The following is a 26,142-nucleotide window of genomic DNA, read 5'->3' as shown; positions in this document are numbered from 1 at the left end:
TCCGAAGAAAGAGAGGCCAGGTGGAACACAGTACCTTTAAAAGTGAGGAAGCTCCAGTGGTGGCAGTTGTTCCTGGCAGCGGGTGCAGTTTGTGGTTTTGACCAGGGGAAGAGAAGATCTCGCCGAGGAGGAAACTTGGAGTCATTGCACTGCCCAGGGATGAAACCAGCCGCAGAGTTCGTTTGGTTAAAAGGTGCGCTCCTTTTATTCGAGGTCCCAGTGGACTGAAGCTTGGCTATCCAGCCGCCGGGGTGCTTGGCACTAGCGATTTGACCAAGGGGCATCCTGGAAGGCGAATGTCGAACTGGTTGTCCCCCCCAGCTCAGAGGGAGAAGACTCTTGCAGCTGAAGATCTTCTCTTGTCGTCTGGAAAGTGGTGAGGTCTTTGCAGCTGGGCTCCACCGGTGGTGTTGTCATTGCAGATGGCTCACCTTCTCCCCTCTTTGGATTTCTTAGGTCCTGTGGCGACTTCTCAAGTTCCAGTCCCAAAAGCCCTGCTTTTATGCAGAAAAACTCCCATTCAACAGCCTAGCTGTCACTCATACATGCTAAGTGGTGAGCGGGGCGGCTCACCACTGGGTCAATCAAGACAGAGTGCGACTTGGGTTGCTAAGGCAACGCAATCCAGGGTGCCAATTCCCCCACCCACACATCCTGTGAATCCCAGACAGAGTGGCACCAGGTGGAGAGCTTCTGTGGTGAAGCCTGCCAAAAAGTGAAACAAAGGGCCCGACCTTGGTTGGAGTTACAGAGATGCACGCGTACGCCATTTTGCGAAAGAGTTCTGAAAAAAAGACTCGACCAGTGATTTTATATTAATTAAATAAACCAGCGGTATCTTTACAATGCACCAAAAAAGTGGTGCGTTTAAAATGAATGGGAAAATCCCATAGGAAATATTCTGGTGGAATATTTTGCGTGGTAACCACTGCCACCAGCCAGAAACTCGACAAGGGGGGACTGGACAGTGCCCCCTTGGAAACAGACCCAGGGGTAATCTAATTAACCCCTTCCAGTACTTCCACAATATGATGGTTTGTACTGGTTCTGTTCACAATTTTGGACTAATAAAGCCAATGGTGACTTTACATGCCCTGGGAGACAGTAGTCAGTCCCAGGGTATGGAGTCTATGTTTGGGGGTCACTATGACACCACTCTGTTACTGCACTGAGGGTGCTGTGTAACACATATACTAAAACAGATGATACCCTATGGAGTAAAAGACCCCATAGCCCATAAGCACATACCAAGTCAAAGACATTGCCTCCTCTACGGCCTACGCCTGCAAGTTGATAAGAGCCAGTAAACACTTCCTTTCAAATAACAGTTGTTTAATCTTGGCCAGAGCCCTAATACTCTCCAGAATTGATTATTGTAATGCACTATACTCTGGAGCCAATGCAACCATAATTCAAAGATTACAGACACTACAAAATAATGCCTTGAGAGCAGCATTGGGCATAAACAAAAGAACCCATATATCCTCCGTCAGACGCCATCACAAATGGCTAACCACTGACAACAAAATACAATTTAAGACGCTATCTCTGACCCATAAAGCCCTGAATAACTCTGCCCCCAGTTACTTGATAGACAAATTTCACAGAAGAACCTCTCTTAGACCGACCAGAGCTGTCAACTCTAACTGTTTGATAATACCTAACTTCAGACACACTACGATTGGCGGAAATAGCTTCCCTGTAAAGGCTGCTAAAACCTGGAACTCACTGCCACAAGACCTGAGAGGGGATCTGCCTTACTTTCGCTTCCGAAAAAACGTCATTTAACTCCTTACCTCCACCGACCGTTAGCTTACCTGTGTCACTACACCCTACTGTAATCATTTGCGACACCCCCGACAAACCATACTGTAAATTTCTGTATATTTCTGTAATTCTGATTGACTATACCTGAATATTGTATTATCTGTGTTCTAGAGACTATTATTGTATATTGTATATTGTATATCATTCTATGTTGTAACTATGTAAGCCTCGCATTTTCTCATTGCTGCGCCCTGCTACCCATGGGTCTGGTGCGCATAAAAAGTGAATAAAACATACAAACAAACAAACAAACAGAAATACCTCAAATCACGCCTAAGAGTGGGAAGGAAAGAGTCTCACACTTAGCAGGAGAAAAAAACAAACCCCAAAAATCCAGCAAAGCTGCTGGGGGACTCACTAGGTTTGGGAAATTAGCCTTATAAGAGAATTCTCCCTAACACTCCACCAAAGCATCCAAATTCTATTCCATTCTCAATCAGCCCACTGATACTACTGATAAACTCTATACCCTGTGGGAATCTGATTGGAATTTACAAATCACTGACGAAATGTGGACTAAGATATGGCTGCAATGCTTTTCCGCTTACGTTGCTGCAAATCTCACTCAGTCACACTATTTCATACTACATAGAGCATATCTTACACCACAAAGGGTTGCCAAAATGTCTAACTCCAGTCAAAGTGCATGTTGTTCCTGCCAGTCTTCTGCAGATTTCATTCATTCAGTCTTTACTGTAATTTTGTTTTTACATTTTGGACTCATATATGGAAATGCTTACAAAATGTTTTTTCGTTTCAGGAACCTCTCACATTATGTAATGTCATGATTGGAGCTGTAGCAAATCCCTATATGTCACATATTACTTCGTCTGATTTATTTAATTTTCTGGTATATGTTGCCTTACATCTCATTGGCCCTCATTACGACCCTGGCGGATTTTTTCCGCCATCGACGGACTTTCCGGCCATGGCGCAAAGTCCCTTTACGCCATGGCGGATGGCGGACTTACCGCCCCATTCCGAGGTCGGCGGGGCGGTAAGTCCCCATTGACCCATTTACCCTTCCCCATTCCCATTTCGGCCCCATAGGGCTCAATGGGAGTGGGGAAGGAGTTAATTACGCCACCGTAAAATACGGTGGCGTAATTAACACCAAGGTCCCAGAGCGCCATGGATTTTTCCGCCCACAAAAAGCGGGCGGAAAAATGACCATGGCGCTCCAGGAACTCGTAGTTGGCGGTAAGGGGTCCGCGCAGCTAACGCTGGCGCAGACCCCTTAGCGCCAGGGTCGTAATGAGGCCCATTGTGTCTAATTGGAAAAATGCTCAAAAATCTACTTATGATTTATGGTGGAACTCTGTTTGCTCTTTTCACAGAATTGAAAAAATGTATGCCTTATCAACAAAAACTCTACCTAAGTTTCATAACAAATGGAATGCCTTTAATGATTCCCTAACTTTTATTGCATGTATTGCTCTTCCCTCTCCCTACTCTTCCCTTACCGTGTCATGTCTGTCCTCCCCTGTTTGTCCCAAACCATGCTATGGTTTTACTTCATATTTTTATAAGGTTTATTTAATATTGAATGTAGTTAACTATAGCATCATCAATTATCACATTAACTATGATGCATTTCACTTTTCATACAACTTGCTGTAATGTCTACTTAATTATTCTTAACTTTCAATAAAAACTATATTTTCTTTCCGAGAAACTGAACTTGCTTTTTTTAGGTTTCTTTTTTAAGATACCATCGGAGCTGTTTACGTCTCTAACTTGCATTTTAGTGGGATAAGGGAATCAAAACATTGTAAAATAAAACAAATTAAGAGACTGTTCCAATACATATACATATGCCTAAGGACAAAAGACAAGTGGAGGACGAGGGGAATGAGGAAAATAACCGGCAAGTCAAGAACATGGCTAAAAGTAACGCAATTTCTATTGTAGAAACAAAACGCTTTTACATATGTTATTAGGCTTTAATATCTGTAGTGGTGTTAAAGCGGGAAACCTTGCCTTTAGTGGCTGAATTGTGACACATGACCCAGCGGAGGGATGATGTAGATGCTGACGGTTTGACACGAATTTGAAAGAGATTGACAATGAAGAGCAGGCACAGCGTCAGGGCCTTTCGATTTGTTCAGTTAAAAGGGGCCTGAGCGTCAGAGGGGCCCTCAGCAATGATTGCCGCAGTGTTGTCAGTCTTATGACATGTCAATATACGCCTTTCATTTGGACTTTAAATGTTTAAATGTATGCTTTACATTATGTACATTCCAAGCAACATTTGCTCCAAAGGTGCCTCAGAGGGTTCTCTACTATAAGCAAGCTGCGCTCCCCCCCACCATAATATTGAAATGGGCCCCCACGAGCTGTGACACATCTTCAGCTGGCCCTGCTCATGAAAGTGGTGCTTGCATAAGTAAGATATAACTTAAGGAGTACATGCATCTGAAAAGGAAAGGGAGCAAAACTCCCAAATAGGAACACCATAACACCCTGATGTGGAATGCTGGTGCACTGGGAACGTGATTATACTACACATAACAGAGGTCCAAATAAAAACTTCAGAAGCAGGCTTGTGAAGTACCTCCTGAGCGTCGGGATTTTCCTCTGGCCAGGAGTTAATTATCCTGACCCAGGAGCTATTTCATTTCAATCTCATGAATTAATTCCCAAGATGATGTGCGTTTAATGCAGGACTTAAAAAAATGAGCAGGACAAGAGGATTAACAGTAATGCACAGATTCAAAGAAAATGCTACCTTTTTACCTCTATGTCCTGTACAGGTGGCTCATCATACTTTAAATACCTTGTAGAAGTTTCCCAATGCACCGTTATTCAAATTCCCAGACGCAAATAACGATTCTCGAATAGGTGTATTTGTGTAGCACCAGTTGATCCCGGAAGCTGTTAGCGTGAAGCTAACCCGGCTCCTATAGGCTATATCCAGGAGTGCAGTTTAATGTGCGGGGGTTCTGCAATAACCGAACCGGCTGAAAGAGGATTGAGAGCCAATTTTAGGCTCTTTTCAGAATGTATGACCGTTGAAATATAGGGGAGAATCATATAGATTATTCACGGCCTTGAGCCACGATAGGATTTCTCTGGACCGGGAAGAGAGAAAGGACATGGCGCACTAGAATGCGCTATGAAAGATTACCTAGTTCATACAGGAGACTCCTATGCTGCTAACCTGAAATAATTAGAAATGTGTTTGCTTACTAGGAGACAATAATCCTTGTGTGTGAGGTAATTAAGGATTCTGTCTCACTACAAATTATGAGAACATTCCTTGCAAATGGTCTCATACTGCAAATTCTCATAAAGTCCACAGTGATATAGTACAAGTAGCTGATAGTTGTTGTGGGACCTCATGTGAGTCTGTTTAGTGATGCAACTTGTTAAAATGCAAACTACCCCAAGTGAAAACTTGAATATGTACATTGTGATAGTGTGGGGCTGGTGTGATCTAAGTAGCGATATTCGTCTGTGTTGTATGTGGCAAGTAATGTATTCTAAATCTGAAGTCGTACTGGCTTTACACAGGAGCCAGCATTCTTTCTGCCTGGAAGTGATAAGAGTGAGCGTGCCAGACATACAGTATGGCACATCCTTAGTGGTAAAACATTCATGGAACAGAAACTATTAGTCGAAAAGTTTAGCAATTTAGCAGACAACAAGAATTCAAAGAAAACAAAAGAGCCCCAGAAATGTAGGAGAGATTGGGCCCTGGGATTAGAAGTTCAAAAGGTGACCTAGCAAACTATCTTTTACCAACAACACAAGGATAGGCTTGTGTGTTTGGTTATGTTTGATTTGGATAAAACAGGAATTTAAAGCCACATAGCTTCCTAGTAAAGCAATATGACCTATGCAAGAGGGGGTGTGCCACGAATGGATCAAAGAATGCTCCAACTCCCAGAGAGGTTTGAAGGGTTTTTATTGAACTTTTGAGCAGGGTGCTAGTGCAGTGTCTGACTCGTCACAATCCCCCCTAGACAGGGATTATAGGACGTGTCTTTCAGACAGTTTGCCAGATTTGATCTTTTTTTTAAACACACTTTATTGGCATTTCATTATAACAATCCCACAACTTACCCCACCCTCTCTAGCCCCCCACTACCTGTCCTTCCACTGACATGAACTCCCAAATCAGCCAATACACCCAGTTCCCAATCCCCACCTCCGCAGCTTCCCAGTAACTCCGTTGCTTCGTTTTGCCTCCATTAATCATAGCACAGCAGGCTTCCATGTCCATTGTTCGTTGAGGGCTGGGCCCCATTACCTTTCGTTCACATCGCCAAACTCCCTCCTCCCTCCTTTCACCCTCACATTCCCCTTCCTGTGTCTGTCACCTCATGGTGGGCGTAAATCATTGTCTTTCGCCAAGTCATTTAACAGTTGGGACCAGTGGAGCGTCACCACTTCCCGGTCCTCTCCCGTCACCCCATTCTGCAGCACCGTTAGCTCCGCCAATCCCCACCTCCGTACATCCTTTCGCCATAAATTAATCAACGGGCCCTGGGTCAATTTCCATGCCATTGCCATTCGGCGCTTAGCCAATATGAGCAGAAATCGGTCCATTCTATTCCGTACCTTATTACACTCCCCCCCCAGGATTTTCCCCCACAGGCAGGTCTCTGGGCATCGCTCCAGGGTTGTTCCCAATATCTCATTCAATCCTTTAAGCACCTCGTCCCAGTATTCCATTATCACAGTACAATCCCACACCATATGCCAAAACCCGCCCCTTCCGAGCCACATCGAGGACATTCCCCCGTCCGATCCCCCGCCATTGCCTTAAGTGCCAGAGGGGTGACGTATACCCTATGCAGGATATTAAATTGGACCAGCTGGAAGCGGGCATTCCGCGAAGACTTCCGAACTAAATCCCAAACCTGCCCCCATTCTTCCTCTGATATAGACCGCCCATATCCATTTCCCACTTTTCCTTAACCTTCAGCTCTCCTTCTCCCCGTCCCTCCCCCAGAGCCCTGTATATAAGTGAAATACGTGCCTTACCCCCCGTATGGTAAAGTAGCACTCAGAGAACTGGACATGGCTCCGGCTCTTCAGGAATTCCTTCCCACAACTCTGCCATTCTGCGAACCACCGCTCCATATGCCAAAAAGACCCCTGACGGCAAGTCGAACTTATCACACCAATCCTTACAAGTAAGAAGCCTCCCAATCTCAAAAAGGTCCCCCACCTTCTCACATCCCTTCTCCCTTAACCTCCGTACCCCCACCCTCCCAATCGCTTGGCGAAGCTTCAGGTCAGCCCCCTAAGGGAGGGGACCTTCATACCGGTCCCTCACCCCTTTGCCGCCTACATACTTCCTCCATGTATCCCTTACCGCCTCGGAAACCACTGATGTCCCCACAGTTCCCAACGGATGCCACAGGAGCTCCACCGCCCTACGATCCATCTGCCAGGACCCTACCAATACCTGCAGAAGCTCTGCCCCCGGCTGATCCCATACCAACACTGACTGCAGCTGAGCCGCCACAAAGTAGTTTTCATAATTCGGGAGACCCAACCCTCCCCCTCTCTAGTTCTTCGCAACGTGCGCAGGGACACCCTTCTCCTTCCTACCCCCACAGCAATTCCCCAATCTTGACATCCAGCATTTTAAAGAACACTTTCTTCGCCACATACGGTATATTCACAAAAAAGTAAAGCAAACGTGGAAGGACCACCATCTTACATAACGCTACCCTCCCCATCAATGACAGGGGCAATGCCTTCCAAAACTGAATGAAGTCACCTTTTCTGGATAATGCCCTCCCCGTGTTATGCACAAATGTTTCCACCACTTCATGGAAAACCTGTACCCCTAAGTATCGAAAAGACTCTGTCTCCCATCTAATCCCCAATTCTGGCAGTTCCTCCAACGGGCACTCCCGTAACCCCCCCAACGGGAACAAGACCGACTTCCCCATGTTTATACGGAACCCTGACATGCGCCTAAAGTTCCGTAATACTTCTAAGAGGTCTGGAAGATATGTTTTAGGGTCCCATACATACAACAACAAGTCGTCCGCATAAAGGGACGCTATATGTGTCTGCCCTCCCACCTCGATACAAGCTTCCGCCATTTCCTGCTGCAGGAACGCTGCCAGAGGCTCTAAAGCCAATGCAAACAAGATTGGAGAGGCCGCACACCCCTGCCTTGTCCCCATACCCAGCTCTCACGTCTCCGACACCCAATTGTTTGTCCTCACATGTGCTAGCGGTTTAGTATAGAGCAAAGCCACCCACCTACAAATGTGCTCCCCAAACCCAAATTCCCGCAACACCTGAAACAACCACTTCCATTCCAAGGAATCAAAAGCCTTCATAGCGTCAAATGACGAAATCGCCATGTCCTGCTTCTGGAGCTTCACCTGGTCCATCACATGATGCAGCCAGGAGATGTTGCCCGACGTGCTCCTGCCCCCCATGAACCCGCATTGATCGGGGTGTATCAAACCCGGCGCCACCTTCGAAAGTCTAGCGGCTAAAATCTTCCCCAGGATTTTCCCATCTACGTTCAGCAACAAAATGGGTCGATATGCCGCACAATCCCTCGGATCCTTCCCTTCTTTTAGGAGCACTATTATAGTCGCCTCTCTCATCGATTCTGGGAGGCAGCCCACCTGGAATGCCTCCTCGTACACCTTTTGAAGCTGCGGAACCAGGAGGTCTGCAAACTGCATAGAACTCCACCGGGAGTCCGTCGCTACCCGGCGCTGTACCCCTCCTCATTGCACTAATCGCCCAGCGGATGTCCTCCTCTCCTATCGGGGCCTCTAGCTCTTCTCGACAATCCTCCCCCAGTCTCGGCAGCCGCACCACCTCCATAAGGTCTTCCACCTCCATATCAACATACCCCCCCTTAGTCGCATACAATCCCTTATAGTATGCTACAAAGGCATCGTTAATCTCTTTCTGAGTTCCAACTAGCTCCCCCGTACTAGATCGAAGCTGGGTTATTACTTGAGTCGGACTTTCCCTGCTAATTAGCCAAGCCAGGAGCTTACCCGCCTTATCCCCCTCCCCATGGAGTCCAGCATCCCACCTGCTATTATCAAAGTGGGTAAGTTCCAACAGGGTCTTCTGATGGAGTTCCATCGCCCGCGCAAGAGCTTCCCCCATCTCTACACCTCTCGCTACCTCTCTATCCAGTTCCGCAACCCGGGGCCTCTGTCTGCCGCAACGTCTCTAAGAGCCGCTTCCGCATCCCTACTGTCATGGCCACACATTCCCCTCTCACAGTCGCCTTGAAGGCCTCCCACAATACTCCCCTGGATTCCACCGTGCCTTCATTCAGCTCAAAACTTGAGCCGATCTTCTCTCTAAACTCTGCTACGAACGCCCCATCCCGCTGCACTGCTCTCTGCATCCGCCATAACCACCGCTGGGGACCCACACCGGGCCCACATAACGTCGTCACCAAGGGGGAATGGTCCGATAGGGTGCGTCCAAGATACATCGTCTCTCCAAAATAATGACAATACTCTCTCCCCATTACCAAATAATCTAAGCGCGAGTACGAGCCGTGCACACTCGAATGGTAAGAGTATCCTCTCTCCTCCCCATGTTTCTCCCGCCACACCTCCACCAGGTCCAACTCCCCCATTACCTTCCAAAGCGAACCCGCCATATGCTTCTTAGATCCCCCTAGTTCCCCATCCATCCAACCGCTCATCCAAATGACAATTAAAGTCTCCCCCCACACTATCATTTCCCCTCTATAAGCCCCCATCATACGCAACACCCAAGGGAAGTACTCTTTATCGTCCACATTTGGCGCATACGAATTAACCAAGCATACCAACCTGTTTTCCCACAAACAGTGCACAAGAACCATCCTACCTTCCCCATCCTTCACCCCCTGCTCCACCTTAAATGGCACCCCCTTTGCCACCCAGATCAAAACACCATATGTCGTACCAATTATCCGTCCGACCCACAACTTCTCCAGTCTCCCCAACAACTCTGTGTTTGCATGTGTCACCTGCAACAGGGCTACCTCTATTACTTGCCTTTTCAAGAATTCCCCCACCCTTTTCCTCTTCTGATAATGCCCCAGTCCTCGGACATTCCATGTCCCAATTCTCAAATCCCCTAACTTACCCATCCAGTACGATGAAGCTTCCTCTCATCTTGGTCCTTCTCCCACTCAACCCCCCCTAACCCCCGCCTCCACCTCTCTCTCTGCCTTCCCACACGTCTCAGCCCTGCTGTGCTAAACCGCCCCCCCTACTCCTAACCAACTTTCCCCCTCCCGCACCAGACCCCAACTTGGTGCCACCACCCCATATCCCCCCTCCCTTCCCTGACCCTCCCGCCTCCCCGCAATCCCCCCTGCCCCCTGAACCCTGCATAAACCCCCTGAGCTTCCCCCCTCCCCTTCCCCTTCAAAAACTATAGACCCACTGGCCTACTCAGCCCCTCTTCCTCCCTTCTCTTGGGGTTAGTGGTCAGTAGTGTCGCTTTAATTAAGGGCGTCACCACCCGCCCCATGCAGCTCCACCGGCGTGTTCCTCCCTTTCCTACCCAGGGCCTCCTTACTGTTAAAAGGCCAATGTCTGCTGGGGTCTCCACCACTGACGCCTCATTGGGCATTACCCACACCCTTCCACCTCCTGATCCGCCCCTCTCTTAGGACTCCCCATCCGTGACTCCCCTTGATGGTGCCCCGCATCCAACCAATCCCACACCTCTTTCGGACATGTAAAGAACCACGTCTTTCCCCATGACAACACTTTCAACTTAGCCGGGAAAAACATAATTTATTTCAAATTGAGATTCCTTAGCCGGCATCGTACTGCATCAAAGGATCTTCTCTGTCGCTGCACCTCAAGCGTGAAGTCTGGGAAGATCCTCAACTTCGCGCCCCCAATCTCATAGTAGCCCCGTTTATGAGCATCCTGCAGAATAGCATCCCGGAAGTTCATAATTCTAGCCACCATGACTCTCGGCGGCACACCCGGTGGCGGGGCCTCCCCGGAACCCTATGCGCCCTTTCCACAGTGAAAAAATTAGATAGGCCTTTAATCCCCAGGACTTTCAGCATCAAATTCTCCATGAAAAGTTCCGCGCTAGGCCCCTCCTCTCTCTCCGGAACGCGACCAGGCAGATATTACCCCGCCTGGAGCGTCCCTCTGAATCTTCTGCTCTAACTTCCAGCATTCGGGTAACCCCCACCAAGCCCGCCACCTGGTTCTTCAACTTCTGGACCTCATCCTCCACTGTGCTGACCCTTTGCTCCACTTCTGTTACCCTCTCAGACACCTTACGGAGGTCCGCCCTCACCAAGGAGACATCCACTCCCACCTCCTTGATGCTCTCCTGGAAGGTATCCCTTGAAACTTGTATCGCCTCCATTAGCGCATCTAAGGTCACCGCACTTCTGTCCTCCCCTGGGGGCTTCTCCTGTCGATCTGAGTCCTCCTAATCTCTGCGCATTGTCCTTAGTCTCCATATACCTTTCCATCCGCTGCTGGCTCTTGCCCATTGTAATACAACTGCTCTTATTCCACCCCCAGGCGTGAGGTCCGTAATTTGTCCAGAGCTGGCCGCAGCCCTGTCTATAATCCCTTAACTCTCCTATGCCTCTCCGCAGGCCCTTCCTTCCACGCAGCAGGCCTTTCAGTAATTCACCCCCGCCTCAATCCTCAGGGGGTCACTTCCCTCTTCTGTGCAGGCAATTAATTATTCCGGGTCTCTGCCGTGATCCCCGCCCGCCCCGAAGCACAGGAGAAGACCGGCAGACCCCAAAAGCCCTCCAACAAGGGGATTCCAAGATATGCGCCCCCTGCCTTCCGCCCACCTCAAAGGCGCTCCTCAACTGGTCCAGTGGGGGGGCCCTCTCTTCTCTTCATCTTGTCCCCCCCCATTGACACAGAAAAAGTCTGGGCCAAGCACCACACGAAGCCCTCAGCCACCTCTGGGAGGGCTGCCGCCCCCATTGGGCTCACAACGCTTCTCCTGCACAGGACACAGCTCTCCCTATCTCCGCTCCAGGCTCCGCTGCCTCAACTCTCTCACCGCAGCTCCCAGCACACTTTCCAGCAGAGACTCACCGCTGAGTCGCACTTGGCCGTTGCTCTGTGCCGCTCCTTACCGGGCTGATCCCAAGTCCCTCCAGCGGAGCAGCTGACTCGCGCTTGGCCGCTGCACCAAGCCACTCCTCACTGGGCTGATCCCGGGTCTTCCCAGCTCCAAAAACCAGGCAATTTAGCACGACCGTCACCCGCAAGGCAGCGCTCTGTCCAGCTCTCCTGCCAGACCCGTTTCCACGCCCGCCGCCGCCCCCGCACCAACTGGGGTGTCAGCGTGGGTCACACGGACCTCCTCCTTCCTGCTCGCTTCGCCATAGGGACCTTACGAGTGTTCCTCCCCGCCGAGCCGCAAGCACTCGGCGAACCCCGGCGAGCAGCTCTTCCTCCCACCACCTTCCAAGGGCACCGCACAGTCCCGCTCTCCCGCTCAGGCTGCCCCCACAACCGCCGCCACGCCTACTTCCCCTGGGGCAGCAGCATATGTCCGACAGTCCTCCTCCTTCCCCTTCACTACGCCACGGGAGCCATCTTGAGTGCCCCTTCCTGCCGAGCCACCAGGAGTTTCGGCGAGCGCAGAGGGAAACACGCTTCCCTCCGCCGCCTTCCGACCACTGCTCCTGCACTTCAGGCATCATCCCCAGCCATCTACATATCCACCATGGGATTTTATACTCAGGATTTAGGCCGGATTTTAGCAGCTGCACGGGAGCTACGGAGATTCACCTGCACATCAGTCGGCAGTTAGCCACGCCCCCCCAGTTTGCCAGATTTGATCTTGTTCCTTGGACAGCCACATACTCCTCTCCCTCTCTTTGGCTGATGTTTCCCTCTCACTACCCTCCTGCTCCCATCTCCACCCACCTATACTCCTTCTACTACTTCTGTTGGGAGTGTTCCAGAGCTCCCATTAGCGATTCCTGTAAGCCCCCAAGCACTCACACATTGACACACAGACATCCGTTCTGCTCGGGCTTCCCGGTTGCACTGTCGTGGCTGGGAACACCCCCTTTATTTATACTGCACACGGCGGCGTGCAACGTGACGCTGCCGCGTGTGCTTCCCTTAAAGGGGCAGCACCACACTCCTCCTTTTCCATGAGGACAAACAACACAACTTTATTAATCTACAAAACCAACCAAATGACATGTGAACATAAACTTTCAAAAATCCCCAACACACCCCTTTATTTACAACCGCCCTAGATCCCCTTAAGTAATACTAGGGCCCACGGGCCAATCAGGAAGCATGTCCCAGAACGTAATCGCTGAGGTAAGCGGGTTTCTCTCGCCCAGCCCTCTGGGGGTAACTCCCGCTTAGGTCGTTGATATCCTCCAGATACACAGAATACGCAAAGCTGACGATGCCGAGGGCCTCTGCTGCAGCACAACTCAGGAGAGTGTTCATGCTCACCGCACCGGCGTTACATAGAAGCGTGCGGTGATCTGTGAGCCATCATGCTCTACCTTTGCTACAAAGGCACCGTCCAGCGGGAAAGGTTCCAACCCTCCGAAGGCAAAGATGCGGGCCTTTGGGCTGACCAGCTTGGGAGGCATGTCCATTGCATCATAGTGTCCACGGGCCATCACATTGACCGACGCACCCGTATCCACGAGGACTGGGACCGGTGATTTGTTGACCTCCACCACACACCTTGGCTGTCGTCTGGCCTTCGATTTGAGGGCTCCCACACTCAACACAAAGAAAATATTCTCTTCCTCTTCTTCCACTGGGGCACCCTCTTCGCTTTGGTCAACCTGAGCTACATTCGGTGGGCGATTCTGGCGAAGGAACCCAGACCAGACCGGGCCTCTGGGCACCATCACAGGCAGGGCTGCCTTGCACACCCAAGGAAAGTGATCCGCCAGGCCACACCTACCGCATGTTCTTCCAGCTGCAGGACACTCAGCGGGGTGGGGTAGGTCATACCCACACTTTTGGCACGACTCACCAGCTCTTCCACCTCTGTCACAAAGGCCAGATCCATTTCTTCTGACGCCTCTTCCACCTCGCCACATGGCACACACCTCCTCAGTCTTAACTGGACGTGTGCCAGCCTCCATTCTGGACGACGGGCTTCGGACACTTCGTAGCAGCGTCCTAGCTCAAGGATGCGGGCCAGCGTGGTGCCGGCTCCCTCAGCACCTGCCGTCTCAGTTTGCCTGAGGAGCATGCCTGGATGAGCATCGTTCGAATCATGTCATCCGCATCACCCCATGCACATGCCAGCGACAGGTGCCTGAGGCGGCCATAAAAAGTGTCCAAAGTCTCATCCTCCTTCTGTTTTGCAGACAGCATTCCAAACCTTTCATAGTCAGCATTGGCAAGGGCCAGAAAATGAGCCTGGAGGGCAGTCTTCGCAGCCCCGTAGGAACCATTGGCCGGTTGTAATGACTTGAAAATTTACTGGACTGTGGTCAGTCAAAAAGTCAAAAAAAAAGTCGAATGACAAAAATGTCGAAAAAAAAATGTCGAAAAAAAAAGTCGTTTTATTTTTATTTATGTTTTTTTGGGGTTCGGTAAGTAAAAGAAAAGGGGTATAATATAAAAAATAAATAAAAAAAGAGGGTTTGGGGGGAACCCCCCCATTTGGAAAAAAAAACATATTGAAAAAGAAATTCGACTTTTTTTTTTCAATATTTGTTTTTCAACATTTTCGACTTTCGATATTTTTGTTTTCGACCAAATCACTATAAACCTTACTGGACCGCAGGTCCTGCCGAATAGAGCATGGTGGCCAGCTTGCTGTCATCGTCCGTCTCCACAGTGGCCCTGAAATACATATCAAGGCGGTCCACCCACTTCTTCCATCTGGGCCCCAGACTGGATGGTGGGCCTGCAACATCGAACTCAGGAATAGGCTGCAGAGCCACTGGTGCCCGTGCTTGGGCCATGACAGGAGGTAGCGGCTGAACAACTGGTTGTGCCACTGGTGGAGCCTGAGGCAATGGAGCCTGAGGTGCTGCTGGGGCCTGAGGCTGCGCCGGAAGTTGGGGCTGGGCTGGAGGCTGCTGTTGGTCTGCGGGTTGCCCACCGCCCTGTTCACCAGGCCCGTTCATGGGTCAGAGCGCACAGGCACCCCCAGCGTGGATCTTGGAGGCCGCAACTCACTCCCACCACCACTGCACAGTCCTGACACCCACACAGGCAATACAAAGTCCAACCTGGCGGTGATGACGATGATGGTAGAGATATCACCCCCACAGAATGCTCCATGCACAGACACAGCAGTTAGACATGATGATGAAGAGGATGATGAGATGTGGAAGTCCTCAGCTGCAGCAGCTTGGTATGATGATGAAAAGGATGATGAAGAAATGAATCCTCAGCTGCACTAGTGATGTGTGCATGCACAGATGCCCCAAAAATTGAGGAGATAATGGTCTAAGCAGGCTCAGCCATTTCCACCCTTCACCTCGCTTTCACTCGACGTAGGAAGCTCAGAAATCAAGAAAAGTCAGAAATTCTGGCATGGGATTGCAGGTAAAACTCCCTGCTAACAGTTGTTCTAAAAATTTGACCTGGATGCCTCTCACCGTTCACACCAGAGCTCGGTGAGTATCCACGGCCGAAATCTAAGATGGCCGCCTGCCGCGTGGTAAATGCACGGCCTACAGCGTGAAATGAAACTCATCAAAAACTCTGCTTCAGGAAGAAAAAGTGACGTTGCTATCACCGCCGGGCCCAGGCATTACCCCAACCTCGTCGCCACTGTTGGGAGTGTTCCAGAGCTCCCATTAGCGATTCCCGTAAACCCCCAAGCGCTCACACAAGGACCCGGAGACATCCGTTCTGCGCGGGCTTCCCGGTCGCACTGTCGTGGCCGGGAACGCCCCCTTTATTTATACTGCACGCGGCAGCGTGCAACGTCATGCCGCCGCGTGTGCTTCCCTTAAAGGGGCAGCGCCACACCTTCTACTCCCTGCGTCTTCCTTCTCTGTCCCTCTGATCTCTCTCGCTTCACCTAACACTTGCTTCTGCCCTTTGAAGTTACATTTCCCTTGTGACAGGGCGCCACAAATAAGCACTCTGACACCTTCAGACAGTCTAGGGGTCTTTATTAATGACTTTACATATAGGTTGGCTGGGTCTACCAGGTTCTCTGGGAAATCCTGATGCTAGGGCCATGCCCTCTCTACCTGTTTCCTACCGGTGTACCCTCTCCCTAGCCCAGGTGTCCTTAACAAGGTGTTAGTAGCTCACCAACAGGTACACCTATCTGTCTGTTGTTCTGACTAATACTATTGGTGTTTTCCCTAAAGCATTGGCTAACTATCTCCCTAACTGCTTCTGACCTATCCCAGTTATTGTTGCCAGGAGTTAAGGATGGTGCCTTCTTCTACTCAGTGTCAGTCTCTCGCAACTCTCTCACGCCCATTCTTACCTGATCCTTCACTACACTGGGTCCCAGATGGTCTCCTCCCGCCATGTTGTATCCCTTCCGATCTCTCACTCTGCCTCTCACTCTGCCTTTCCACATCCACCCTTTGATCTTACTTCTCTTCTTACTCCAGTTCTTACTATTAATCTGACTTCCAACTACCTCTCTATGCCAACATCTGCTGTTATTTTTTCTTCTACCCATTCTACCTCCTTGCCGCTTGTTATTCTTCTGTTATAATCTCTCAATCTGTCTCTCCACTCTTACCACTACTTCTATTCTCCCACTATTTGTTGCTCTGACTGTCTCCCTCTACTACTATTCCTACTTCGTTATTCATACTATCCCATTACTAATTTCTGTTCCTGCTACTACTACTGTCAGTCTACTGAGGCTTCTACTCACACACGCTCGCTATCACCCTCTACTGCCAACTACCGCTCTACTGCTTTTTCCACTTCCAACTATCCTTCACTCCCACTACCACTACTACTACTACTACTACCCTTTCCTTAATCGCTACTCCACTACTCCCACTATCTCTACTTTCGATACCTCCTACTTTATCATTACTTCACACACTCCTTACTCCCACATACAAACACTCCACACCATCCCTCTCTCCAATAGCCTCTGCACACCTTTCACTCTCACCTCCTCTGGTCTCTCTGATGTTCTTCACCACCTCCTGTCCTCATCCAACTAAGCCACTCACAGACACGTCCTTACATACCCGACCCCCTCCCAGGATTGGCCACTTAAATTATCCAATAGCTTACCTGGCTCCAGAGGTGAGACAGGGATTGTGAAAGGCTTAAAAGAGCTTGTAGGTCCCGCCCCCTTCTTCATGCAGTCTTGCGTCATTTTACCCCTGGTCACATAGGGGCCCATAGGGAAATGCAGTTCCGGGCCATTTTGTGCCTTTTAATAATAATAATAATAATAATAATAATAATAATAATAATAATATCCTTGGTGGGTTAGTAGTTTAAGGCCTTTATGGGGCCTTTCATGAAAAAGTCTCTGGTGGGCTACTGGACTTCCCTTTTCTAGGGAGGATCCCTGGTGGCGTACTGGTGGTTGTTCTCTTCGCGTGGGTTCCAGCTGCGCTCTTCAGCCTCTGCAGCATCTGTTGTAAAAACAGCTTGTTTGTTTGTTTGTTTATTTATTTGTAAGATGCACCAAATCCGAAGGTATCTCGGCGCAACAAAAGGAAGGTTACTGACTCTGTCCCTTGCATAATTGCTATAACATGCTGTGTAACCAAGATTGTATTCTCCTTTGCATCAATTAAGCCTTCTTACACTTTCTTGTAAAGTGCCTCGATGCCTTTGGGCTGCAGTGTGCTCTATAAATTTAAATAAATAAATAAAGTATACTTTAGGCATGAGTTACAATGGTAATAACAGGAAATACACAAGGTTACAAAAATTACTCACAAGGTATGAATTACAATGGTTGTAGCACGAGATGCACGTGATTACAAAATTTGTCATAGTTATGTACATATAATGGTCACAACAATATACAGTAAACTACAGTATTTATATACATGAGCAGGTATAAGCGACAGAATGTCTTATGCAGAGTGGTACAGGTAAAGTCAGGCGGGGCATTTAGGTGGGGCAGTGATCCTTGGCTCTGAGCCAGTTCAGGGTGTTGCGCCTAAATTTTAGTAAGGTTTGGTTGGCTCTCAATGGCAGAGGGAGGCTGTTCCAAAGCTGTGCCGCCATGACAGTGAAGCTACTCCCCCCGGCCTTTTTAAGTTTAAATCTAGGAACAACCAAGCAGAATGAGTTAACTGTTCTGGTGGGGCGTTCAGACATTCTTCTAATGATTCTATCAGAAAGGTAGAGTGGGGCAACTTTGTTGAGACATTTATGTGCCAATGAGACGGTTTTAAGCAAAATGTTGTAGTTGGTGGATAACCATTTGTTTTGTCTCCTCAGCTCTGAAATATGATATGTTCTCTACTTGGAATACCCTGTGCCGCTCTGACGGTGTTATTTTGGAGGATTTGGATCTTGTTGATAATTTGCTTACTCACACCTAAATAAAGGGCATTGCAATAGTACAGCTTGGAGAGTATAAAGGCTCTAGCTAGAATAGTGCAGCTGTCCTATGAGAGAAACGGTTTTCAGGCTCTGATCAGCTTGCATGTGTATGCTGTGGCCGTGGCCATGGTGTTGACCTGTTCGCCAAATGTGAGAGTTGAATCTAGGTAGAAGCCTAGAGTTTTGACCTCTTTAACTACTTTGATGTGGTTACAATCGATGTTAAGAGAGGTGTAATTAGGGCTAAGTTTGTTCAGGTTAGCTGTGATACCGAGAATGATGATCTCGGTTTTATGGTCATTCAAGCATAGGCCGTGGGCCGCCATCCATGCTTGGATGATAAGATACATTTTATTTACAAGGGCAGTATCCTCGTCATAATCCCTGGTGAGTAGTATGAGGATCCGGGTGTCATCTGCATAATTCGTGGAGGTGACAACCAGATGGTCCAGATCATCGAACAATGGCTTTGTGAATATATTGTACATTGTTTCGAGACGCAGGAACCCTGCGACACGCCACAAGTAATAAGGATTGGGTCTGCCACTGCTGACGGTGAAAAGACTCTCATGGTCCTGTTGTTAAGAAAGGATTGGATCCATGCTATAGCGTCTTGTGAAAAGTGGGCTGCTGAGTCGAGGTGTTTACAAATCACTTTATGGTCCACCAGGTCGAAGGCAGCAGAAAGATCAAGGAGAAGTAGCTGAGCTATTTTCCCCTTGTCTTTAAGTTCATCGATTTGGGTTTTAAGATCGATCAGAGCCGTTTCGGTGCCATGTTGAGGCCTGAATCCAGATTGGCGGGCTCCCAGGAGGTGATTTTTCTCTAAGTACGTCTGTATTTGATGGTAGGCTACTTTGTCTAAGATCTTAAATAGGAATGGTACAGTAGGGATGGGCCTATAGTTGGAGGGAATGGATAGGTCTAGAGATTGTTTTTTTAGGGGGGTGGTAGGACACATGACTCCTTAAGATACTGTGGACAGTGCCGGATGTAAAGGAGTCATTCATTTGGAAATGAAAGGTGCCAGGTCTCTGACGGCATCTTTGATAATCTGGGCTGGGCAGCTGTCTCCCTGACAGTTAGAAGATTTGAGGGATGAAATGATTTTTTCTACCTCGAGGATAGAGACTTGTGTGAATCTGAAGCGTTGAGGCGGGTTTTTAACCTCCGGGGATGTACTGACGTTTGTGGTTAAGTTAGGTAAGTTCACTTTCCTGTTAGCAATCTTGTTCTGGAGAAGGGCAATTTTGCTAGATAGGGCATTCTGAATGTTGTTACAGCAGAGTTTGTCCTTCAGGCAGTCGTCTGTTGGCTGTATACGGGCTTCCATCTCCTTTAGGATCACAAAGAGTTCCTTCGTGTTTGAGATAAAACATTTCCATTGCACAGCTGTGTCCCACTGCATTGTTGCCATCTCTGCTGCAGTTGTGAAGGTGCTGGCTGCCTCCCGCAGCACCTCTTTATCTTGCCCAAGCTTTGGGCGCAACGCTGCTGCACCAGTGTCCCATGGCGTCCTGCTCCGCAGTGTCAGCAGTCTTCCTCCTGGCTCCCTGTGGCAGACCGCGCCGCCAGCACTTCAGGTATTGTGAGGGGTCAGAAATGTGAGATGGACACAAAGTTGTCCTTTTTCCCCTCTTCTAGGAAAGTTGAATCTGGGTGTTTTGCATTGCTGTTGTGTTTAAATAACTAGGCTTTTCTTCCCTACATTTAGGAAAGCCAAATCTGATCTACATTATGCTAATTGTGGTATTGTTTACTGTGTCTCATTAGGAGTTCTCCCCCTCTCTAGGTTCCCCACCCTATGGGAGTCCCTTGTACTTCTCAGTGTACCTGTGTGCCCCTTCTGCATGTTCCCTACTGTGTGAACCCCCCACCTTCTCCTACTGCACTGCCTGGGCTGAGAGGCACTGGGCTGTGGGCTGTCACTCCTCACTCCTACCTCCATCCCCCTACTTCCTCCTCACACCCCCTAAGGAGCAGATCTTCCAGGGCGACAACCAACATGGCGGAGCAGAGCAACAGGCCGAGGGACGGAACCGAGGTACGGAGAAGCCTTGCACACCCCAGCGCGAGATCGTTACTTCCAAAGGGCCTTGAAGGTTGTGCAAGGAAGCCCAGTTAGAGAGAAGAGGCAAACCGTTTTTGTGTTTCAAGGATACCAGCCACCCTCACGGGTGAACGGCAGAGTTGGGTAGGTGCAGCAACAGTTGTGGTATCAGCCTTGACTTCAGGATCAAAGTCGAGAAAGACGAAAATTAATTAACACAGCCAGTGAATTGATGAAAGCAATGAAAGTACGGTCTGTGTTAAATGAAATTGGATGGCAACATTGTCATACGAATGAAGGTTGTGCGTGTGTGGATAAGACACGAGAGAAAGCAAAGCATTCTAAAAAACTGTAAATTTAAGATACAAAGTAACAGAGTGGGCCGGCGAAAGAAGATTGCCCGATCGAAAGTCTCTGTGAAATTTCTGATGCCATAGAAGCGGCGGGAAGAGAAAGAAACTGAGATGCAAGATCTGAACTGTTGTTAGGTTTGATCCCAGCAGAGGGAATCCTGGATGTGAGAGATGTCTCTGAACTTTGAAATAAGTACTGTGCTTGAAACTACATTTACCAAGAGGCTTTGGTGTAGGAGAGAAAAAAGTGGCATTTGAGGAGAGAAGGTCAACGTGGTCATGCTGAGGTAAGAGCAAAAGCCTTGTAGTTTCGAAAGTCTTCGACAGCGGAAGGAAAATGAAAGGAGGCTTGAGCCCGACGGAAGCCTTTGATGGTGTGATTAAAGCTGGGGGGAGGGAACCCCACAAATTGTGATTGAAAGGTTTGAGCCGAGCGGAGGGAAACCTGTACTGAATTCTGATAATGGGAAGGAACAAACTTTTGTTGAACTGTATTACAAGCTAAAAGTTGACCTGGGCTGGAGTGAGAGAAAGCCGAGAGGTCCAGCAGTTAAACTAGTGACTTTTCCTGGAAGAACAAGTGTGCCTTGGTCCACGAAACAAACTGCATCCAGTGTGAGTCTCAAGGTCCAAGTGTGCCACCTTACCCCGTACTACAAAACGTGGGGAATTGAGTTTACTCAGCCATACTGACATTTCTTTTGAACACTGATTTTTCCTTTTTGCATTACATATTCCCTTTACACATTTGTTGTATTAGAAAGAGGGCAGGGATTAGGGTTATTAGTACAGGCCATTTTATTCTGACTAAGGAGTGACTAGGACTGTATTTTCTTTTTGTTCGATGGTCGAGAATTCTCCCATCTTAGTTATAAGGCAGGATAGGAGTTTTCCAACTCCTTTTAAACCATCAAAAAAGGTTTTGAAACGTGCAGCTCTTGTGTCAGTGTCTACTTGTGATACCATGCCTCCCTCACAGAGTCCTCCAAAAACACGGCCAGACTCTTAAAAATCTGCAAGGAGCTGGCCAATCCTGTTTCAGCCTCCACCTCTCCTGTTCCCTACCAGGCTGTCTGTACGGCTCTGGCTGCTCACTTCACCACTAAAACTCAGGACATCCTGTCCTCGCTCTCCCCTTCCTCTCCTACCTCTCTTGGCCGCCTCCTGGTCGCCTCTCCTTCTCCTCCTCCTTTCTCCTCTTTCTCCCTGACAACACCTGATGTGGTTTCTAGACAAGTTCGATCTATGAAAGTGTTGTCCAGGAAGGTGCTCCCATGCTCCTCTAGAACCATAAGGGCCGCATTGACACACTCGCTCCAGCCTGGGCTGATTTCTGCAATCACTCTTTCGCCACTGGATCTTTCCCCTCTCTCCTCAAGCACTCCCTTGTGCACCCTCTCCTCAAAAAGCCTTCTGCCCATCCTATCTGTCCGGAAAACTATCGCCCAATCTCTATCACTCCTTTCCTGGGTAAGATCCTGGAAAAGCTCGCCATCTCCCAGCTTACCCTCCCTACTGAATCTGTTGGTTGTCTTCATGATCATCAGTCTGGCTTCAGAGCAGCCAGAGGCATGGAAACTGCTCTCCTGAACACTGTGAAGATCTGCTCTCTAATCTTGACTCCAGCCTTCTGTCCTCATCCTCCTTGACACTGTCAACCAGTCCATCCTGATCAATCGACTCTGTGAGAACCTGGGCATCACAGATGAGGCCTTGGAGTGGTTGACCTATTTCTTCTTGGACCGGCCCTCCGAGGTCCAACTGTGGTCCTTTCTTTCTACCATTTCCCTCTCCACATGTCGTGTCTCCCAGGGCTCTAACCTCTCTCCCTGGCTCTTTAATGTCTACTTGGCCTCTTTGGCCAATCTGATCTCACTTTGTACTCTAACTTTCAGTGTTACGCGGATGACACCTAGCTCTCTTTCAGGCTCCCCTCAGCCCCCTCTTCTCTCTCGCTCATTCCTGACTGTATATCCACGATTAAAGACTGGTGCGCCTCCAACAAGCTCTGTCTTAATGCCAGTAAGACAGAGATCCTTCTCATTGGGACCCCTGCTCCCGCTTTCCCCCTCTCACTCTGGCTGCCCTCCTTGGGCCCTCTTCCTTCGCCTTCCTGTGAGGCAAACAACCTTGGTCGCATCATGGACTCAACTCTCTCCATCGCTCCTCACATCTCGGACCTCACTAAGATGTCCCACTACCAGCTGCACCTCCTCAGATGTATTCTGCCTTTTTTTACTTGCTTCCCCCAGAAGCTCACTGTCCCCAGAGCCCTGGTTCTCTCTAGGCTGGACTACTGAAACACCTCTTTCTCAATCTGACTTCCTCTACTCTCTACCCTAAGCAACTAATCCAGAACAGGACTGCAAGACTCATCCTTTGCCTCAAGTTCAGGGACCGTATCTCTCCAGCACTGAAATCTCTCCACTGGCTCCCCGTGGCTGCAAGGATCTAGTTCAAGATCCTCTGCATCATTCACAAGGCTTTCTGGGGCCGGGGCCCACACTTCATCCAACTCTCTTCCAAAATACCTTCCTTCTCAAGACATTCGCTCAATGCCTTCCAACTCTCTGAGGGTCAGACGCTTCGCTAAGCAGAGACTGGGGGGTACATCTCTCTCTTCTGCAGGTACCTCCCTCTGTAATGGCCTCCCTGCCCCTCTTAAGCTTGACACGGACTACCTGAAGTGTTGGAAGCAGCTCAATACCTTCCTATTCTCCTCTGCTTTCTCTCTCTCCCTGCCCTGCTGACCTACCTGTCTGACGCACCGACTGGTTGCCTGGCTACCCTCTGAGCATAACGGGTACCTGGCTCCTCCATGATCAGCCTCCCCTGCAGTGCCTCAGGACCACCGTGCACTTAGGGGCTCTAACTGTAACCTCTACAGTCCCCTGCCTCCCTGCACTTGCCCTGTTTGCACTTGCTCAGAGCATTGCTGCCCTGATCGCATTTTCCTTTCCTTCCCCTGGCACCTCCCCCTCTCCCTCCTCCCTGCACTATGGTCGCTGTCGCAATTGCACGATCTGAATGTCACAAGGCCTAATAGGATCGTTTGTATTGTCCTTCCTCTGTCTTCCCTGCCTTGTTTTGTCGCGCCTAGTAAGGCGCGTTATAAATGACTTATATCATATCATATCCTAACAAGGATGTTCCTACCTAGCAAACTAAAAACTAAAGAAAGATGACCTAGTGTCCAAAGGTATATGACCCTCACACTAATACATATAACGAAAGTGTACAAGGTAAATATATCTGTCTTCAGTTCAACAAAACAGTGCAAAAGTTCAAACTTATAGTTCTTACAAAGTATTCCTTGCAACCAGGGTTTGGCTCCCTTCCCCTGGATCAATTCAGGAAAACCCTTGAAAAAGTTCTGATTCAACATTTCTGTTCAGTTCATCACTAAAATATCTTTTCCATCCAATGCGTCCTTCCACTTGGTAAAGTAAATGTTTCTTTCACAAAATACATATTCAAAAACCAAAACAATTGTTTTCCTCCACACAGTATCTTTCCTGGTAAAGTAAATGTCACTAGTTCATAAAGCAAAGCAATTTTTTCCTCCACACAGTATCCTTCCCAGGATGTAAAGCAAATATTAGGATAGCACAATTATTCTTCCAATGGAATACTTTTGTCAGGATAGCACAGCAACTGCCCTTTGTAATGTAACCATTTGTCAGGTGTAAAGGCATCATGGAGAAGACACAAAGGGGGCGCTGTTGTGTGCTGAGGAGAATGGCCGCTTGACCGTTGAGCTCCGCAGGGCATAAGATCCTGGACAACAAATCCTGCGAACAAGAGGACCGTAGAACTCCGAGTTTGCTGCCGGTGGGCGTCGGAACAGACATACTTTGTTGCTCCAACTCTGGAAGCATAATGTTCCCCGGAACATAGAAAATAATGCCAACACACTTTTTCCCGAGCTGCGGCCAAATGAGCAGCCATGCGCCTGAGTGAAGCAGTTAACCGCAGGCGGCGGTGGAGCTATGTGCCGCGCAGGGACTGCAATTACGAGGCACATCTGCCGGCGGCTCTGAACAAGACACGCGACTCGGGCACAGGAGCAGCCGCACTTGCTGCACTAACCACCATTTTCACCTTTTTTCGGCGAACGGCCAGAAAGGAGCAACAACACCCCCAAGCTGGGGGGGAAGCCTACAGCAGGTATGTGGACTCAATCCCTTGCCCTAAACCACCAGGAGAACGAGCGGGTTGAGCGTGTGGTGCTCTCCGAGACCCAACCCAGGCTGCAGACACCAGAGGCTGGGAACGAACCCAGCACCAAGCAGGGGCACATACTGAGAACCCAACATCGGTGCTACAATATACAAGGCAGAGCACACTTTGGCACCAGGAAGGGAGAACCCTGTATGCTGGTAAAGGCGCCACATACACGAGGCAGAGACATAACCCTGAAGCAGGAAATAAACAATCTCCACAACTGAAAGGGCGCTATATACGAGAGGACCACAGCTCCTGCACTAGAAAACCGCTACAATATGCCAGAGGTATACTCTATCACCAAAATATGATCTGTGGAGGCCCAAAGGGTAGTAAAAAGGGCCCCATGGGTGCATTCACAAACATGCCACGGCCTGATGAAGACTTTGCCTGCTCCCAAGACCCTCCCATGAGTGCACAGACGCTCACTGAAAAGACCATGGATCCCTACGTGGAGGCAATGTAGGCTGGGTTTGCGGCGGTGAACACCAAACTAGACACATAGGCACTATAATATCCTCACTAAGATCAGATCTTCAGAAGGAAAGCAGCCAGATCACCACAGCAGGAAACTAGGTGGGGGAACTCGAAGACACAGTCACCATGCACAGAAAAAACATTGAGGGTATCAAGCAGGATCTAAATTCGGTCCGTGTAAAATGTGAAGATTTGGTGTCCCGATCCTGCCGTAATAACATTAGGGTGGTGGGCATGGCTGAGAGAACCCTCGATGTCCCTATGGAAACATTTCTGGAAGAGGCACTGCAAGCCATATTCCCGGATGCACAATTTTTGGCCCAGTTTCTGGTTGAGAGAGCCCACAGATCCCTGGCCCTGCCGCCCAAAACAGGGGCTCCACCGCACACAATTATCGCCAGGCTACTCAACTATCGGGACCGGTACCAAATCCTCTGACTGCCACGCGAAAAAGGTACCCTGCAATACGATTCAGCCACAATCCACATATACCCGGACTTCTCCATTGATTTATAGGCTGCCAAGCGCAACTTCGACCAAGTCAATAAAGCCATCAGGGAGAGAAAAATTCCATGCACCATGATGTTTCCGGCCAAGCTTAGAGTGCAACATGTCAGCAGAACCCACTTTTTTGAATCCCTGGAAAATGCAGCTGCCTACATTAAACAGAATATCCCGATTCCACCTGGCAATGGCTGACACTGACAATGACTATTTACCTGTTTTCTGATGTCCACTGTGCAACAGCCTTTACAGGCATACC

This window comes from Ambystoma mexicanum, chromosome 8, assembly GCF_040938575.1.
Source record: "Ambystoma mexicanum isolate Mex_15411 chromosome 8, UKY_AmexF1_1, whole genome shotgun sequence".
Lineage (NCBI taxonomy): Eukaryota > Metazoa > Chordata > Amphibia > Caudata > Ambystomatidae > Ambystoma > Ambystoma mexicanum.
Note: the sequence above shows the minus strand (reverse complement) of the source record.